The following is an 18,683-nucleotide window of genomic DNA, read 5'->3' as shown; positions in this document are numbered from 1 at the left end:
CCTCGTAGCTACTGTCTTAACTCTTACTCTGGCCTAATGGTTAAGGTCTGGGACTCTTACTCTGGCCTAATAGCTACTGTCTTAACTCTTACTCTGGCCTAATGGTTAAGGTCTTAACTCTTACTCTGGCCTAATAGCTACTGTCTTAACTCTTACTCTGGCCTAAAGGTTAAGGTCTTGGACTCTTACTATGGCCTCATAGCTACTGTCTTAACTCTTACTCTGGCCTCATAGCTACTGTCTTAACTCTTACTCTGACCTCATGTCTACTGTCTTAACTCTTACTCTGGCCTTATAGCTACTGTCTTAACTCTTACTCTGGCCTCATAGCTACTGTCTTAACTCTTACTCTGGCCTAATGGTTAAGGTCTTGGACTCTTACTATGGCCTCATAGCTACTGTCTTAACTCTTACTCTGGCCTCATAGCTACTGTCTTAACTCTTACTCTGGCCTAATAGCTACTGTCTTAACTCTTACTCTGGCCTCATAGCTACTGTCTTAACTCCTACTCTGGCCTAATAGTTAAGGTCTTGGACTCTTACACTGGCCTAATAGCTACTGTCTTAACTCTTACTCTGGCCTAATAGCTACTGTCTTAACTCTTACTCTGGCCTCAGAGCTACTGTCTTAACTCTTAGTCTGGCCTAATGGTTAAGGTCTTGGACTCTTACTCTGGCCTAATGGCTACTATCTTAACTCTTACTCTGGCCTCATAGCCACTGTCTTAATTCTTAATCTGGCCTAATGGTTAAGGTCTTGGACTCTTACTCTGGCCTCATAGCTACTGTCTTAACTCTTACTCTGGCCTCATAGCTACTGTCTTAACTCTTACTCTGGCCTCATAGCTACTGTCTTAACTCTTACTCTGGCCTAATAGCTACTGTCTTAACTCTTACTCTGGCCTCATAGCTACTGTCTTAACTCTTACTCTGGCCTAATAGCTACTGTCTTAACTCTTACTCTGGCCTCATAGCTACTGTCTTAACTCTTACTCTGGCCTAATGGTTAAGGTCTTGAACTATTACTCTGGCCTCATATCTACTGTCTTAACTCTTACTCTGGGCTCATAGCTACTGTCTTAACTCTTACTCTGGCCTCATAGCTACTGTCTTCACTCTTACTCTGGCATAATGGTTAAGGTCTTGGACTCTTACTCTGGCCTCATAGCTACTGTCTTAACTTTTACTCTGGCCTCATAACTACTGTCTTAACTCTTACTCTGGCCTCATAGCTACTGTCTTAACTCTTACTCTGGCCTAATAGCTACTGTCTTAACTCTTACACTGGCCTCAGAGCTACTGTCTTAACTCTTAGTCTGGCCTAATGGTTAAGGTCTTGGACTCTTACTCTGGCCTAATAGCTACTGTATTAACTCGTACTCTGGCCTCATAACCACTGTCTTAACTCTTACTCTGGCCTAATGGTTAAGGTCTTGGACTCTTACTCTGGCCTAATAGCTACTGTCTTAACTCTTACTCTGGCCTAATAGCTACTGTCTTAACTCTTACTCTGGCCTCATAGCTACTGTCTTAACTCTTACTCTGGCCTAATGGTTAAGGTCTTGGACTCTTACTCTGGCCTCATAGCTACTATCTTAACTCTTACTCTGGCCTCATAGTTACTGTCTTAACTCTTACTCTGGCCTCATAGCTACTGTCTTAACTCTTACTCTGGCCTCATAGCTACTGTCTTAACTCTTACTCTGGCCTCATAGCTACTGTCTTAACTCTTACTCTGGCCTAATGGTTAAGGTCTTGGACTCTTACTCTGGCCTCATAGCTACTGTCTTAACTCTTATTCTGGCCTCATAGCTACTGTCTTAACTCTTACTCTGGCCTCATAGCTACTGTCTTAACTCTTACTCTGGCCTCATAGCTACTGTCTTAACTCTTACTGTGGCCTCTGAGCTACTGTCTTAACTCTTACTCTGGCCTAATGGTTAAGGTCTTGGACTCTTACTCTGGCCTCATAGCTACTGTCTTAACTCTTACTCTGGCATACTAGCTACTGTCTTAACTCTTACTCTGGCCTAATAGCTACTGTCTTAACTCTTACTCTGGCCCAATGGTTAAGGTCTTGGACTCTTACTCTGGCCTCATAGCTACTGTCTTAACTCTTACTCTGGCCTCATAGCTACTGTCTTAACTCTTACTCTGGCCTCATAGCTACTGTCTTAACTCTTACTCTGGCCTAATGGTTAAGGTCTTGGACTCTTACTCTGGCCTCATAGCTGCTGTCTTAACTCTTACTCTGGCCTCATAGCTACTGACTTAACTCTTACTCTGGCCTCATAGCTACTATCTTAACTCTTACTCTGGCCTAATGGTTAAGGTCTTGGACTCTTACTCTGGCCTCATAGCTACTGTCTTAACTCTTACTCTGGCCTCATAGCTACTGTCTTAACTCTTATTCTGGCCTCATAGCTACTGTCTTAACTCTTACTCTGGCCTCATAGCTACTGTCTTAACTCTTACTCTGGCCTCATAGCTACTGTCTTAACTCTTACTCTGGCGTCGGAGCTACTGTCTTAACTCTTACTCTGGCCTAATGGTTAAGGTCTTGGACTCTTACTCTGGCCTAATAGCTACTGTCTTAACTCCTACTCTGGCCTCATAGCTACTGTCTTAACTCTTACTCTGGCCTAATAGCTACTGTCTTAACTCTTACTTTGGCCTCATAGCTACTGTCTTAACTCTTACTCTGGCCTAATGGTTAAGGTCTTGGACTCTTACTCTGGCCTCATAGCTACTGTCTTAACTCTTACTCTGGCCTCATAGCTACTGTCTTAACTCTTACTCTGGCCTCATAGCTACTGTCTTAACACTTACTCTGGCCTAATGGTTAAGGTCTTGGACTCTTACTCTGGCCTCATAGCTTCTGTCTTAACTGTTACTCTGGCCTCCTAGCTACTGTCATAACTCTTACTCTGGCCTAATAGCTACTGTCTTAACTCGTACTCTGGCCTAATAGCTACTGTCTTAACTCTTACTCTGGCCTAATGGTTAAGGTCTTGGACTATTACTCTGGCCTAATAGCTACTGTCTTAACTCTTACTCTGGCCTAATAGCTACTGTCTTAACTCTTACTCTGACCTCATAGCTACTGTCTTAACTCTTACTCTGGCCTAATAGCTACTGTCTTAACTCTTACTCTGGCCTAATGGTTAAGGTCTTGGACTCTTACTCTGGCCTTATAGCTACTGTCTTAACTCTTACTCTGGCCTAATGGTTAAGGTCTTGGACTCTTACACTGGCCTCATAGCTACTGTCTTAACTCTTACTCTGGCCTCATAGCTACTGTCTTAACTCTTACTCTGGCCTCATAGCTACTGTCTTAACTCTTACTCTGGCCTAATGGTTAAGGTCTTGGACTCTTACTCTGGCCTCATAGCTACTGTCTTAACTCTTACTCTGGCCTCATAGCTACTGTCTTAACTCTTACTCTGGCCTCATAGCTACTGTCTTAACTCTTACTCTGGCCTCATAGCTACTGTCTTAACTCTTACTCTGGCCTCATAGCAACTGTCTTAACTCTTACTCTGGCCTAATGGTTAAGGTCTTGGACTCTTACTCTGGCCTCATAGCTACTGTCTTAACTCTTACTCTGGCCTCATAGCTACTGTCTTAACTCTTACTCTGGCCTCATAGCTACTGTCTTAACTCTTACTCTGGCCTAATAGCTACTGTCTTAACTCTTACTCTGGCCTCATAGCTACTGTCTTAACTCTTACTCTGGCCTAATGGTTAAGGTCTTAGACTCTTACACTGGCCTAATAAGTACTGTCTTAACTCTTACTCTGGCCTCATAGCTACTGTCTTAACTCTTACTCTGGCCTCATAACTACTGTCTTAACTCTTACTCTGGCCTAATGGTTAAGGTCTTGGACTCTTACTCTGGCCTCATAGCTACTGTCTTAACTCTTAATCTGGCCTAATAAATACTGTCCTAACTCTTACTCTGGCCTCATAGCTACTGTCTTAACTCTTACTCTGGCCTCATAGCTACTGTCTTAACTCTTACTCTGGCCTAATGGTTAAGGTCTTGGACTCTTACTCTGGCCTCATAGCTACTGTCTTAACTCTTACTCTGGCATACTAGCTACTGTCTTAACTCTTACTCTGGCCTAATAGCTACTGTCTTAACTCTTACTCTGGCCTAATGGTTAAGGTCTTGGACTCTTACTCTGGCCTCATAGCTACTGTCTTAACTCTTACTCTGGCCTCATAGCTACTGTCTTAACTCTTACTCTGGCCTCATAGCTACTGTCTTAACTCTTACTCTGGCCTAATGGTTAAGGTCTTGGACTCTTACTCTGGCCTCATAGCTGCTGTCTTAACTCTTACTCTGGCCTCATAGCTACTGACTTAACTCTTACTCTGGCCTCATAGATACTATCTTAACTCTTACTCTGGCCTAATGGTTAAGGTCTTGGACTCTTACTCTGGCCTCATAGCTACTGTCTTAACTCTTACTCTGGCCTAATAGCTACTGTCTTAACTCTTACTCTGGCCTCATAGCTACTGTCTTAACTCTTACTCTGGCCTCATAGCTACTGTCTTAACACTTACTCTGGCCTCATAGCTACTGTCTTAACTCTTACTCTGGCCTAATGAGTAAGGTCTTGGACTCTTACTCTGGCATCATAGCTACTGTCTTAACTCTTACTCTGGCCTCATAGCTACTGTCTTAACTCTTACTCTGGCCGAATAGCGACTGTCTTAACTCTTACTCTGGCCTAATAGCTACTGTCTTAACTCTTACTCTGGCCTAATAGCTACTGTCTTAACTCTTACTCTGGCCTCGTAGCTACTGTCTTAACTCTTACTCTGGCCTAATGGTTAAGGTCTTGGACTCTTACTCTGGCCTAATAGCTACTGTCTTAACTCTTACTCTGGCCTAATGGTTAAGGTCTTAACTCTTACTCCGGCCTAATAGCTACTGTCTTAACTCTTACTCTGGCCTAATGGTTAAGGTCTTGGACTCTTTCTATGGCCTCATAGCTACTGTCTTAACTCTTACTCTGGCCTCATAGCTACTGTCTTAACTCTTACTCTGACCTCATATCTACTGTCTTAACTCTTACTCTCGCCTTATAGCTACTGTCTTAACTCTTACTCTGGCCTCATAGCTACTGTCTTAACTCTTACTCTGGCCTAATGGTTAAGGTCTTGGACTCTTACTCTGGCCTCATAGCTACTGTCTTAACTCTTACTCTGGCCTCATAGCTACTGTCTTAACTCTTACTCTGGCCTCATAGCTACTGTATTAACTCTTACTCTGGCCTAATGGTTAAGGTCTTGGACTCTTACTCTGGCCTCATAGCTGCTGTCTTAACTCTTACTCTGGCCTCATAGCTACTGACTTAACTCTTACTCTGGCCTCATAGCTACTATCTTAACTCTTACTCTGGCCTAATGGTTAAGGTCTTGGACTCTTACTCTGGCCTCATAGCTACTGTCTTAACTCTTACTCTGGCCTAATAGCTACTGTCTTAACTCTTACTCTGGCCTCATAGCTACTGTCTTAACTCTTACTCTGGCCTCATAGCTACTGTCTTAACACTTACTCTGGCCTCATAGCTACTGTCTTAACTCTTACTCTGGCCTAATGAGTAAGGTCTTGGACTCTTACTCTGGCATCATAGCTACTGTCTTAACTCTTACTCTGGCCTCATAGCTACTGTCTTAACTCTTACTCTGGCCGAATAGCGACTGTCTTAACTCTTACTCTGGCCTAATAGCTACTGTCTTAACTCTTACTCTGGCCTAATAGCTACTGTCTTAACTCTTACTCTGGCCTCGTAGCTACTGTCTTAACTCTTACTCTGGCCTAATGGTTAAGGTCTTGAACTCTTACTCTGGCCTAATAGCTACTGTCTTAACTCTTACTCTGGCCTAATGGTTAAGGTCCTAACTCTTACTCTGGCCTAATGGTTAAGGTCTTGGACGCTTACTATGGCCTCATAGCTACTGTCTTAACTCTTACTCTGGCCTCATAGCTACTGTCTTAACTCTTACTCTGGCCTAATGGTTAAGGTCTTGGACTCTTACTCTGGCCTCATAGCTACTGTCTTAACTCTTAATCTGGCCTAATAACTACTGTCCTAACTCTTACTCTGGCCTCATAGCTACTGTCTTAACTCTTACTCTGGCCTCATAGCTACTGTCTTAACTCTTACTCTGGCCTAATGGTTAAGGTCTTGGACTCTTACTCTGGCCTCATAGCTACTGTCTTAACTCTTACTCTGGCATACTAGCTACTGTCTTAACTCTTACTCTGGCCTAATAGCTACTGTCTTAACTCTTACTCTGGCCTAATGGTTAAGGTCTTGGACTCTTACTCTGGCCTCATAGCTACTGTCTTAACTCTTACTCTGGCCTCATAGCTACTGTCTTAACTCTTACTCTGGCCTCATAGCTACTGTCTTAACTCTTACTCTGGCCTAATGGTTAAGGTCTTGGACTCTTACTCTGGCCTCATAGCTGCTGTCTTAACTCTTACTCTGGCCTCATAGCTACTGACTTAACTCTTACTCTGGCCTCATAGCTACTATCTTAACTCTTACTCTGGCCTAATGGTTAAGGTCTTGGACTCTTACTCTGGCCTCATAGCTACTGTCTTAACTCTTACTCTGGCCTAATAGCTACTGTCTTAACTCTTACTCTGGCCTCATAGCTACTGTCTTAACTCTTACTCTGGCCTCATAGCTACTGTCTTAACACTTACTCTGGCCTCATAGCTACTGTCTTAACTCTTACTCTGGCCTAATGAGTAAGGTCTTGGACTCTTACTCTGGCATCATAGCTACTGTCTTAACTCTTACTCTGGCCTCATAGCTACTGTCTTAACTCTTACTCTGGCCGAATAGCGACTGTCTTAACTCTTACTCTGGCCTAATAGCTACTGTCTTAACTCTTACTCTGGCCTAATAGCTACTGTCTTAACTCTTACTCTGGCCTCGTAGCTACTGTCTTAACTCTTACTCTGGCCTAATGGTTAAGGTCTTGGACTCTTACTCTGGCCTAATAGCTACTGTCTTAACTCTTACTCTGGCCTAATGGTTAAGGTCTTAACTCTTACTCTGGCCTAATAGCTACTGTCTTAACTCTTACTCTGGCCTAATGGTTAAGGTCTTGGACTCTTTCTATGGCCTCATAGCTACTGTCTTAACTCTTACTCTGGCCTCATAGCTACTGTCTTAACTCTTACTCTGACCTCATATCTACTGTCTTAACTCTTACTCTCGCCTTATAGCTACTGTCTTAACTCTTACTCTGGCCTCATAGCTACTGTCTTAACTCTTACTCTGGCCTAATGGTTAAGGTCTTGGACTCTTACTCTGGCCTCATAGCTACTGTCTTAACTCTTACTCTGGCCTCATAGCTACTGTCTTAACTCTTACTCTGGCCTCATAGCTACTGTATTAACTCTTACTCTGGCCTAATGGTTAAGGTCTTGGACTCTTACTCTGGCCTCATAGCTGCTGTCTTAACTCTTACTCTGGCCTCATAGCTACTGACTTAACTCTTACTCTGGCCTCATAGCTACTATCTTAACTCTTACTCTGGCCTAATGGTTAAGGTCTTGGACTCTTACTCTGGCCTCATAGCTACTGTCTTAACTCTTACTCTGGCCTAATAGCTACTGTCTTAACTCTTACTCTGGCCTCATAGCTACTGTCTTAACTCTTACTCTGGCCTCATAGCTACTGTCTTAACACTTACTCTGGCCTCATAGCTACTGTCTTAACTCTTACTCTGGCCTAATGAGTAAGGTCTTGGACTCTTACTCTGGCATCATAGCTACTGTCTTAACTCTTACTCTGGCCTCATAGCTACTGTCTTAACTCTTACTCTGGCTGAATAGCGACTGTCTTAACTCTTACTCTGGCCTAATAGCTACTGTCTTAACTCTTACTCTGGCCTAATAGCTACTGTCTTAACTCTTACTCTGGCCTCGTAGCTACTGTCTTAACTCTTACTCTGGCCTAATGGTTAAGGTCTTGAACTCTTACTCTGGCCTAATAGCTACTGTCTTAACTCTTACTCTGGCCTAATGGTTAAGGTCCTAACTCTTACTCTGGCCTAATGGTTAAGGTCTTGGACTCTTACTATGGCCTCATAGCTACTGTCTTAACTCTTACTCTGGCCTCATAGCTACTGTCTTAACTATTACTCTGACCTCATATCTACTGTCTTAACTCTTACTCTGGCCTTATAGCTACTGTCTTAACTCTTACTCTGGCCTCATAGCTACTGTCTTAACTCTTACTCTGGCCTAATGGTTAAGGTCTTGGACTCTTACTCTGGCCTCATAGCTACTGTCTTAACTCTTACTCTGGCCTCATAGCTACTGTCTTAACTCTTACTCTGGCCTAATAGCTACTGTCTTAACTCTTACTCTGGCCTCATAGCTACTGTATTATCTCCTACTCTGGCCTAATAGTTAAGGTCTTGGACTCTTACTCTGGCCTAATAGCTACTGTCTTCACTCTTACTCTGGCCTAATAGCTACTGTCTTAACTCTTACTCTGGCCTCATAGCTACTGTCTTAACTCTTACTCTGGCCTAATGTTTAAGGTCTTGAACTATTACTCTGGCCTCATATCTACTGTCTTAACTCTTACTCTGGCCTCATAGCTACTGTCTTAACTCTTACTCTGGCCTCATAACTACTGTCTTCACTCTTACTCTGCATAATGGTTAATGTCTTGGACTCTTACTCTGGCCTCATAGCTACTGTCTTCACTCTTACTCTGGCCTCATAACTACTGTCTTAATTCTTACTCTGGCCTCATAGCTACTGTCTTAACTCTTACTCTGGCCTCATAACTACTGTCTTAACTCTTACTCTGGCCTAATGGTTAAGGTCTTGGACTCTTACTCTGGCCTCATAGCTACTGTCTTAACTCTTAATCTGGCCTAATAACTACTGTCATAACTCTTACTCTGGCCTCATAGCTACTGTCTTAACTCTTACTCTGGCCTCATAGCTACTGTCTTAACTCTTACTCTGGCCTAATGGTTAAGGTCTTGGACTCTTACTCTGGCCTCATAGCTACTGTCTTAACTCTTGCTCTGGCATACTAGCTACTGTCTTAACTCTTACTCTGGCCTAATAGCTACTGTCTTAACTCTTACTCTGGCCTAATGGTTAAGGTCTTGGACTCTTACTCTGGCCTCATAGCTACTGTCTTAACTCTTACTCTGGCCTCATAGCTACTGTCTTAACTCTTACTCTGGCCTCATAGCTACTGTCTTAACTCTTACTCTGGCCTAATGGTTAAGGTCTTGGACTCTTACTCTGGCCTCATAGCTGCTGTCTTAACTCTTACTCTGGCCTCATAGCTACTGACTTAACTCTTACTCTGGCTTCATAGCTACTATCTTAACTCTTACTCTGGCCTAATGGTTAAGGTCTTGGACTCTTACTCTGGCCTCATAGCTACTGTCTTAACTCTTACTCTGGCCTAATAGCTACTGTCTTAACTCTTACTCTGGCCTCATAGCTACTGTCTTAACTCTTACTCTGGCCTCATAGCTACTGTCTTAACACTTACTCTGGCCTCATAGCTACTGTCTTAACTCTTACTCTGGCCTAATGAGTAAGGTCTTGGACTCTTACTCTGGCATCATAGCTACTGTCTTAACTCTTACTCTGGCCTCATAGCTACTGTCTTAACTCTTACTCTGGCCGAATAGCGACTGTCTTAACTCTTACTCTGGCCTAATAGCTACTGTCTTAACTCTTACACTGGCCTCAGAGCTACTGTCTTAACTCTTAGTCTGGCCTAATGGTTAAGGTCTTGGACTCTTACTCTGGCCTAATAGCTACTGTATTAACTCGTACTCTGGCCTCATAGCCACTGTCTTAACTCTTACACTGGCCTAATGGTTAAGGTCTTGGACTCTTACTCTGGCCTCATATATACTGTCTTAACTCTTACTCTGGCCTCATAGCTACTGTCTTAACTCTTACTCTGGCCTCATAGCTACTGTCTTAACTCTTACTCTGGCATAATGGTTAAGGTCTTGGACTCTTACTCTGGCCTCATAGCTACTGTCTTAACTCTTACTCTGGCCTCATAACTACTGTCTTAACTCTTACTCTGGCCTCATAGCTACTGTCTTAACTCTCACTCTGGCCTAATAGCTACTGTCTTAACTCTTACACTGGCCTCATAGCTACTGTCTTACCTCTTACTCTGGCCTCATAGCTACTGTCTTAACTCTTACTCTGGCCTAATGGTTAAGGTCTTGGACTCTTACTCTGGTCTCATAGCTACTGTCTTAACTCTTACTCTGGCCTCATAGCTACTGTCTTAACTCTTACTCTGGCCTAATAGCTACTGTCTTAACTATTACACTGGCCTAATAGCTAATATCTTAACTCTTACTCTGGCCTCATAGCTACTGTCTTAACTCTTACTCTGGCCTCATAGCTACTGTCTTAACTCTTACTCTGGCCTCATAGCAACTGTCTTAACTCTTACTCTGGCCTAATGGTTAAGGTCTTGGACTCTTACTCTGGCCTCATAGCTACTGTCTTAACTCTTACTCTGGCCTCATAGCTACTGTCTTAACAATTACTCTGGCCTCAAAGCTGCTGTCTTAACTCTTACTCTGGCCTAATAGCTACTGTCTTAACTCTTACTCTGGCCTCATAGCTACTGTCTTAACTCTTACTCTGGCCTCATAGCTACTGTCTTAACTCTTACTCTGGCCTAATGGTTAAGGTCTTGGACTCTTACTCTGGCCTCATAGCTACTGTCTTAACTCTTACTCTGGCCTCATAGCTACTGTCTTAACTCTTACTCTGGCCTAATGGTTAAGGTCTTAGACTCTTACAATGGCCTAATAGCTACTGTCTTAACTCTTACTCTGGCCTCATAGCTACTGTCTTAACTCTTACTCTGGCCTCATAACTACTGTCTTAACTCTTACTCTGGCCTAATGGTTAAGGTCTTGGACTCTTACTCTGGCCTAATAGCTACTGTCTTAACTCTTACTCTGGCCTAATGGTTAAGGTCCTAACTCTTACTCTGGCCTAATGGTTAAGGTCTTGGACTCTTACTATGGCCTCATAGCTACTGTCTTAACTCTTACTCTGGCCTCATAGCTACTGTCTTAACTATTACTCTGACCTCATATCTACTGTCTTAACTCTTACTCTGGCCTTATAGCTACTGTCTTAACTCTTACTCTGGCCTCATAGCTACTGTCTTAACTCTTACTCTGGCCTAATGGTTAAGGTCTTGGACTCTTACTCTGGCCTCATAGCTACTGTCTTAACTCTTACTCTGGCCTCATAGCTACTGTCTTAACTCTTACTCTGGCCTAATAGCTACTGTCTTAACTCTTACTCTGGCCTCATAGCTACTGTATTATCTCCTACTCTGGCCTAATAGTTAAGGTCTTGGACTCTTACTCTGGCCTAATAGCTACTGTCTTAACTCTTACTCTGGCCTAATAGCTACTGTCTTAACTCTTACTCTGGCCTCATAGCTACTGTCTTAACTCTTACTCTGGCCTAATGTTTAAGGTCTTGAACTATTACTCTGGCCTCATATCTACTGTCTTAACTCTTACTCTGGCCTCATAGCTACTGTCTTAACTCTTACTCTGGCCTCATAACTACTGTCTTCACTCTTACTCTGCATAATGGTTAATGTCTTGGACTCTTACTCTGGCCTCATAGCTACTGTCTTCACTCTTACTCTGGCCTCATAACTACTGTCTTAATTCTTACTCTGGCCTCATAGCTACTGTCTTAACTCTTACTCTGGCCTAATAGCTACTGTCTTAACTCTTACACTGGCCTCAGAGCTACTGTCTTAACTCTTAGTCTGGCCTAATGGTTAAGGTCTTGGACTCTTACTCTGGCCTAATAGCTACTGTATTAACTCGTACTCTGGCCTCATAGCCACTGTCTTAACTCTTACACTGGCCTAATGGTTAAGGTCTTGGACTCTTACTCTGGCCTCATATATACTGTCTTAACTCTTACTCTGGCCTCATAGCTACTGTCTTAACTCTTACTCTGGCCTCATAGCTACTGTCTTAACTCTTACTCTGGCATAATGGTTAAGGTCTTGGACTCTTACTCTGGCCTCATAGCTACTGTCTTAACTCTTACTCTGGCCTCATAACTACTGTCTTAACTCTTACTCTGGCCTCATAGCTACTGTCTTAACTCTCACTCTGGCCTAATAGCTACTGTCTTAACTCTTACACTGGCCTCATAGCTACTGTCTTAACTCTTACTCTGGCCTCATAGCTACTGTCTTAACTCTTACTCTGGCCTAATGGTTAAGGTCTTGGACTCTTACTCTGGTCTCATAGCTACTGTCTTAACTCTTACTCTGGCCTCATAGCTACTGTCTTAACTCTTACTCTGGCCTAATAGCTACTGTCTTAACTATTACACTGGCCTAATAGCTAATATCTTAACTCTTACTCTGGCCTCATAGCTACTGTCTTAACTCTTACTCTGGCCTCATAGCTACTGTCTTAACTCTTACTCTGGCCTCATAGCAACTGTCTTAACTCTTACTCTGGCCTAATGGTTAAGGTCTTGGACTCTTACTCTGGCCTCATAGCTACTGTCTTAACTCTTACTCTGGCCTCATAGCTACTGTCTTAACTCTTACTCTGGCCGAATAGCGACTGTCTTAACTCTTACTCTGGCCTAATAGCTACTGTCTTAACTCTTACTCTGGCCTAATAGCTACTGTCTTAACTCTTACTCTGGCCTCGTAGCTACTGTCTTAACTCTTACTCTGGCCTAATGGTTAAGGTCTTGGACTCTTACTCTGGCCTAATAGCTACTGTCTTAACTCTTACTCTGGCCTAATGGTTAAGGTCTTAACTCTTACTCTGGCCTAATAGCTACTGTCTTAACTCTTACTCTGGCCTAATGGTTAAGGTCTTGGACTCTTTCTATGGCCTCATAGCTACTGTCTTAACTCTTACTCTGGCCTCATAGCTACTGTCTTAACTCTTACTCTGACCTCATATCTACTGTCTTAACTCTTACTCTCGCCTTATAGCTACTGTCTTAACTCTTACTCTGGCCTCATAGCTACTGTCTTAACTCTTACTCTGGCCTAATGGTTAAGGTCTTGGACTCTTACTCTGGCCTCATAGCTACTGTCTTAACTCTTACTCTGGCCTCATAGCTACTGTCTTAACTCTTACTCTGGCCTCATAGCTACTGTATTAACTCTTACTCTGGCCTAATGGTTAAGGTCTTGGACTCTTACTCTGGCCTCATAGCTGCTGTCTTAACTCTTACTCTGGCCTCATAGCTACTGACTTAACTCTTACTCTGGCCTCATAGCTACTATCTTAACTCTTACTCTGGCCTAATGGTTAAGGTCTTGGACTCTTACTCTGGCCTCATAGCTACTGTCTTAACTCTTACTCTGGCCTAATAGCTACTGTCTTAACTCTTACTCTGGCCTCATAGCTACTGTCTTAACTCTTACTCTGGCCTCATAGCTACTGTCTTAACACTTACTCTGGCCTCATAGCTACTGTCTTAACTCTTACTCTGGCCTAATGAGTAAGGTCTTGGACTCTTACTCTGGCATCATAGCTACTGTCTTAACTCTTACTCTGGCCTCATAGCTACTGTCTTAACTCTTACTCTGGCCGAATAGCGACTGTCTTAACTCTTACTCTGGCCTAATAGCTACTGTCTTAACTCTTACTCTGGCCTAATAGCTACTGTCTTAACTCTTACTCTGGCCTCGTAGCTACTGTCTTAACTCTTACTCTGGCCTAATGGTTAAGGTCTTGGACTCTTACTCTGGCCTAATAGCTACTGTCTTAACTCTTACTCTGGCCTAATGGTTAAGGTCCTAACTCTTACTCTGGCCTAATGGTTAAGGTCTTGGACTATTACTCTGGCCTCATATCTACTGTCTTAACTCTTACTCTGGCCTCATAGCTACTGTCTTAACTCTTACTCTGGCCTCATAACTACTGTCTTCACTCTTACTCTGCATAATGGTTAATGTCTTGGACTCTTACTCTGGCCTCATAGCTACTGTCTTCACTCTTACTCTGGCCTCATAACTACTGTCTTAATTCTTACTCTGGCCTCATAGCTACTGTCTTAACTCTTACTTTGGCCTAATAGCTACTGTCTTAACTCTTACACTGGCCTCAGAGCTACTGTCTTAACTCTTAGTCTGGCCTAATGGTTAAGGTCTTGGACTCTTACTCTGGCCTAATAGCTACTGTATTAACTCGTACTCTGGCCTCATAGCCACTGTCTTAACTCTTACACTGGCCTAATGGTTAAGGTCTTGGACTCTTACTCTGGCCTCATATATACTGTCTTAACTCTTACTCTGGCCTCATAGCTACTGTCTTAACTCTTACTCTGGCCTCATAGCTACTGTCTTAACTCTTACTCTGGCCTCATAGCTACTGTCTTAACTCTTACTCTGGCCTCATAGCTACTGTCTTAACTCTTACTCTGGAATAATGGTTAAGGTCTTGGACTCTTACTCTGGCCTCATAGCTACTGTCTTAACTCTTACTCTGGCCTCATAACTACTGTCTTAACTCTTACTCTGGCCTCATAGCTACTGTCTTAACTCTCACTCTGGCCTAATAGCTACTGTCTTAACTCTTACACTGGCCTCATAGCTACTGTCTTAACTCTTACTCTGGCCTCATAGCTACTGTCTTAACTCTTACTCTGGCCTAATGGTTAAGGTCTTGGACTCTTACTCTGGTCTCATAGCTACTGTCTTAACTCTTACTCTGGCCTCATAGCTACTGTCTTAACTCTTACTCTGGCCTAATAGCTACTGTCTTAACTATTACACTGGCCTAATAGCTAATATCTTAACTCTTACTCTGGCCTCATAGCTACTGTCTTAACTCTTACTCTGGCCTCATAGCTACTGTCTTAACTCTTACTCTGGCCTCATAGCAACTGTCTTAACTCTTACTCTGGCCTAATGGTTAAGGTCTTGGACTCTTACTCTGGCCTCATAGCTACTGTCTTAACTCTTACTCTGGCCTCATAGCTACTGTCTTAACTCTTACTCTGGCCTCAAAGCTGCTGTCTTAACTCTTACTCTGGCCTAATAGCTACTGTCTTAACTCTTACTCTGGCCTCATAGCTACTGTCTTAACTCTTACTCTGGCCTCATAGCTACTGTCTTAACTCTTACTCTGGCCTAATGGTTAAGGTCTTGGACTCTTACTCTGGCCTCATAGCTACTGTCTTAACTCTTACTCTGGCCTCATAGCTACTGTCTTAACTCTTACTCTGGCCTAATGGTTAAGGTCTTAGACTCTTACAATGGCCTAATAGCTACTGTCTTAACTCTTACTCTGGCCTCATAGCTACTGTCTTAACTCTTACTCTGGCCTCATAACTACTGTCTTAACTCTTACTCTGGCCTAATGGTTAAGGTCTTGGACTCTTACTCTGGCCTAATAGCTACTGTCTTAACTCTTACTCTGGCCTAATGGTTAAGGTCCTAACTCTTACTCTGGCCTAATGGTTAAGGTCTTGGACTCTTACTATGGCCTCATAGCTACTGTCTTAACTCTTACTCTGGCCTCATAGCTACTGTCTTAACTATTACTCTGACCTTATATCTACTGTCTTAACTCTTACTCTGGCCTTATAGCTACTGTCTTAACTCTTACTCTGGCCTCATAGCTACTGTCTTAACTCTTACTCTGGCCTAATGGTTAAGGTCTTGGACTCTTACTCTGGCCTCATAGCTACTGTCTTAACTCTTACTCTGGCCTCATAGCTACTGTCTTAACTCTTACTCTGGCCTAATAGCTACTGTCTAAACTCTTACTCTGGCCTCATAGCTACTGTATTATCTCCTACTCTGGCCTAATAGTTAAGGTCTTGGACTCTTACTCTGGCCTAATAGCTACTGTCTTAACTCTTACTCTGGCCTAATAGCTACTGTCTTAACTCTTACTCTGGCCTCATAGCTACTGTCTTAACTCTTACTCTGGCCTAATGTTTAAGGTCTTGAACTATTACTCTGGCCTCATATCTACTGTCTTAACTCTTACTCTGGCCTCATAGCTACTGTCTTAACTCTTACTCTGGCCTCATAACTACTGTCTTCACTCTTACTCTGCATAATGGTTAATGTCTTGGACTCTTACTCTGGCCTCATAGCTACTGTCTTCACTCTTACTCTGGCCTCATAACTACTGTCTTAATTCTTACTCTGGCCTCATAGCTACTGTCTTAACTCTTACTCTGGCCTAATAGCTACTGTCTTAACTCTTACACTGGCCTCAGAGCTACTGTCTTAACTCTTAGTCTGGCCTAATGGTTAAGGTCTTGGACTCTTACTCTGGCCTAATAGCTACTGTATTAACTCGTACTCTGGCCTCATAGCCACTGTCTTAACTCTTACACTGGCCTAATGGTTAAGGTCTTGGACTCTTACTCTGGCCTCATATATACTGTCTTAACTCTTACTCTGGCCTCATAGCTACTGTCTTAACTCTTACTCTGGCCTCATAGCTACTGTCTTAACTCTTACTCTGGCATAATGGTTAAGGTCTTGGACTCTTACTCTGGCCTCATAGCTACTGTCTTAACTCTTACTCTGGCCTCATAACTACTGTCTTAACTCTTACTCTGGCCTCATAGCTACTGTCTTAACTCTCACTCTGGCCTAATAGCTACTGTCTTAACTCTTACACTGGCCTCATAGCTACTGTCTTAACTCTTACTCTGGCCTCATAGCTACTGTCTTAACTCTTACTCTGGCCTAATGGTTAAGGTCTTGGACTCTTACTCTGGTTTCATAGCTACTGTCTTAACTCTTACTCTGGCCTCATAGCTACTGTCTTAACTCTTACTCTGGCCTAATAGCTACTGTCTTAACTATTACACTGGCCTAATAGCTAATATCTTAACTCTTACTCTGGCCTCATAGCTACTGTCTTAACTCTTACTCTGGCCTCATAGCTACTGTCTTAACTCTTACTCTGGCCTCATAGCAACTGTCTTAACTCTTACTCTGGCCTAATGGTTAAGGTCTTGGACTCTTACTCTGGCCTCATAGCTACTGTCTTAACTCTTACTCTGGCCTCATAGCTACTGTCTTAACTCTTACTCTGGCCTCAAAGCTGCTGTCTTAACTCTTACTCTGGCCTAATAGCTACTGTCTTAACTCTTACTCTGGCCTCATAGCTACTGTCTTAACTCTTACTCTGGCCTCATAGCTACTGTCTTAACTCTTACTCTGGCCTAATGGTTAAGGTCTTGGACTCTTACTCTGGCCTCATAGCTACTGTCTTAACTCTTACTCTGGCCTCATAGCTACTGTCTTAACTCTTACTCTGGCCTAATAGCTACTGTCTTAACTCTTACACTGGCCTCAGAGCTACTGTCTTAACTCTTAGTCTGGCCTAATGGTTAAGGTCTTGGACTCTTACTCTGGCCTAATAGCTACTGTATTAACTCGTACTCTGGCCTCATAGCCACTGTCTTAACTCTTACACTGGCCTAATGGTTAAGGTCTTGGACTCTTACTCTGGCCTCATATATACTGTCTTAACTCTTACTCTGGCCTCATAGCTACTGTCTTAACTCTTACTCTGGCCTCATAGCTACTGTCTTAACTCTTACTCTGGCATAATGGTTAAGGTCTTGGACTCTTACTCTGGTCTCATAGCTACTGTCTTAACTCTTACTCTGGCCTCATAACTACTGTCTTAACTCTTACTCTGGCCTCATAGCTACTGTCTTAACTCTCACTCTGGCCTAATAGCTACTGTCTTAACTCTTACACTGGCCTCATAGCTACTGTCTTAACTCTTACTCTGGCCTCATAGCTACTGTCTTAACTCTTACTCTGGCCTAATGGTTAAGGTCTTGGACTCTTACTCTGGTCTCATAGCTACTGTCTTAACTCTTACTCTGGCCTCATAGCTACTGTCTTAACTCTTACTCTGGCCTAATAGCTACTGTCTTAACTATTACACTGGCCTAATAGCTAATATCTTAACTCTTACTCTGGCCTCATAGCTACTGTCTTAACTCTTACTCTGGCCTCATAGCTACTGTCTTAACTCTTACTCTGGCCTCATAGCTACTGTCTTAACTCTTACTCTGGCCTAATAGCTACTGTCTTAACTCTTACTCTGGCCTCATAGCTACTGTCTTAACCCTTACTCTGGCTTTATAGCTACTGTCTTAACTCTTACTCTGGCCTAATGGTTAAGGTCTTGGACTCTTACTCTGGCCTCATAGCTACTGTCTTAACTCTTACTCTGGCCTCATAGCTACTGTCTTAACTCTTACTCTGGCCTAATGGTTAAGGTCTTAGACTCTTACACTGGCCTAATAAGTACTGTCTTAACTCTTACTCTGGCCTCATAGCTACTGTCTTAACTCTTACTCTGGCCTCATAACTACTGTCTTAACTCTTACTCTGGCCTAATGGTTAAGGTCTTGGACTCTTACTCTGGCCTCATAGCTACTGTCTTAACTCTTAATCTGGCCTAATAACTACTGTCATAACTCTTACTCTGGCCTCATAGCTACTGTCTTAACTCTTACTCTGGCCTCATAGCTACTGTCTTAACTCTTACTCTGGCCTAATGGTTAAGGTCTTGGACTCTTACTCTGGCCTCATAGCTACTGTCTTAACTCTTGCTCTGGCATACTAGCT

Source organism: Triturus cristatus, chromosome 10, assembly GCF_964204655.1.
Source record: "Triturus cristatus chromosome 10, aTriCri1.1, whole genome shotgun sequence".
In the NCBI taxonomy this organism is placed as follows: Eukaryota; Metazoa; Chordata; class Amphibia; order Caudata; family Salamandridae; genus Triturus; species Triturus cristatus.
This window is presented reverse-complemented; position numbering follows the sequence as displayed.